Source organism: Poecilia reticulata, linkage group LG1, assembly GCF_000633615.1.
Source record: "Poecilia reticulata strain Guanapo linkage group LG1, Guppy_female_1.0+MT, whole genome shotgun sequence".
NCBI lineage: Eukaryota > Metazoa > Chordata > Actinopteri > Cyprinodontiformes > Poeciliidae > Poecilia > Poecilia reticulata.
Genome location: NC_024331.1, coordinates 7,875,907 through 7,877,916, shown reverse-complemented (window position 1 = coordinate 7,877,916; position 2,010 = coordinate 7,875,907). Strand labels below are relative to the sequence as shown.

The window sequence follows — 2,010 nt, the reverse complement described above, 5'->3', positions numbered from 1 at the left end:
GAAAAAACGAGTAACCAAACTTACAAAAGTGAAAAAGAGAAACAAGCAACTAACGACTAACAATGTGGTGCTTAAATACTGGAGAGGTTGTGAGCTTGACAAAAGACCTGGGATGATCCATCGATCCATTTTTTTACACCATTGTCCATAGTGGGGTCAGGAGAGGTGCTGGTGCCTACACAGCAAAAACTGCTGGGTTAAAAATAACCTAATTCGTAACCCAGCGCTGGGTCAAATATGGACCAACCCAACGCTGGGTTGTTTCAACTCAACTGGGTTGGATTGAGGGTTTTACCCAGCACCTCAGTGCCATAACCCATGTTAGTTGGGTTAAATTGACTTGGTTAGATTGGATAAATTGACCCAAAATTGGGTTGAAACTCATAACCCAACATAAGGGTTATTATACCACTATAGTGGATTTAAAAAAAAATTATTTCAAATTTCACTATATAAAAACAGGATTAAAAACAATCTGAATTTAAAGCCTCTTTTATTTCCACGTGATACATATATAGAGCCAGCAGATTTCATTTACAAAAGTTACAAAACATAAGTAAGTTGTTTCTAAAGTATATAGTTAAATCACTTCAACTCATTTGGTTACAACTCCAGAAGTTTCTGTTACTACACACTAGAAAACATTTCATGTAAAAAGTCTGTTTTAAAGCAAACTACAAGTAAAACTTTCAGCCATTAAACAAGGATAATTTTTAATGACACTTTAGCATTTTTGCCTGTCTCCATGCATGAAGACATATGGGTTGTCGCATTTCGTAGATGTGCCACCAGGTTTGTTCCAACTTGATGGAGAGAGGAGACAGAAAAAACTGGCCATTAGTGATGCACTTATTTAAACAGCAAACAATTGGAGCATTATTCAGAGATGAAGGCTGACTTACAGGCTGGATATCAATGAAAACATCTGAACTTCCAGGTTGATGGATCTGAAACTCTTCTCCCAAATGTGTAAGGTGGAACAGGGTGGAGTACTGGCAGCAGCTTCAGGGCTATAATATCTTGTCTGTCTGGCAAACATAAGCTTGTGTTAAAATGTTAAAAACAGTTTAGAAAACCTTAAGGGAGAAAATTAATGTTGTTGAGAAGATGGCTGCTCCTTTCTCTTCTTGGCCATACAAAAGATCTTTGTTGAGAACAAGAGAGAAGACACAAAAACAGGCCTTTAGTGAATTTAAAGGTAAAGGGCTACATTCTCAAAAACTAATTTACGACTGATTCTAGTTTAACACAAAACCTCACTATTGAATGTGATGCACTTATCTAAACAATATGAGCATTATTCAGAGATGAATGTTGACTTACAGGCTGGATATCAATGAAGCCTTCTGAACTTCCCGGTTGATGGGTCTGAAATCCGTCCGTCCGCCCGTCCGTCCGTCCATCCATCCGTCCGTCCGTCCGTCCGTCCGTCCGTCCGTCCACTTTATCCAGGGTCGGGTCGCGGGGGCAGCAGTTTCAGAAGGGAGGCCCAGACTCCACTGCAAATAACTTGTAATTAGCCAACAATTTCAAATGTTCAGAGTAATTTTATGTTCTTAAAAATAAATATAGCACTTACCCAACCTATGTCCCAACAGATTCAACCCAGAAATTGGGTTATGAAAATAACCCAGCATTTTTTACTGTGTATCTCTAGCAGGAGGCGGTGTACACCCTGGGAAAGGTTGCTAGCAACACAGAGACAGGACAAAACAACCATGCATGCACACATCCATACATAAGGATGAGTTTACAGAAATCAATTAACCTAACAGYCWTGCTTTTGGACTTTGGGAGGAAGCCGGAGTACCCGGAGAGAACCTACGCATGCATTGGGAGAACATGTAAACTCCATGAAGAAAGACCCGGGGCTGGGAATTGAAGCMAGGACCTTCTTSCTGCAAGGCAACAGTGCTACCAAGTGCACCACTGTGCAGGACCTGGGCTGATGAGCAGGTGTGAGTGGAGGGAGTGGAAGCAGCCTGTGAAGGGAAAGAGAAAGTGGCAAAG

The 2,010-nt window shown here is 40.9% G+C and overlaps 1 long non-coding RNA gene across 1 annotated transcript; it reads right to left on the bottom strand.

Annotated features, from left to right (window-relative positions):
• Nucleotides 1-687: 687 nt before the first annotated feature.
• On the bottom strand, nt 688-1,435 carry LOC103469533 (uncharacterized). Its single transcript, XR_534365.1, has 3 exons — nt 1,324-1,435; nt 903-1,144; nt 688-803 (listed from the first exon to the last, which is right to left on the bottom strand). It is a non-coding gene; the product is annotated as an uncharacterized LOC103469533 (long non-coding RNA).
• Nucleotides 1,436-2,010: the final 575 nt, after the last annotated feature.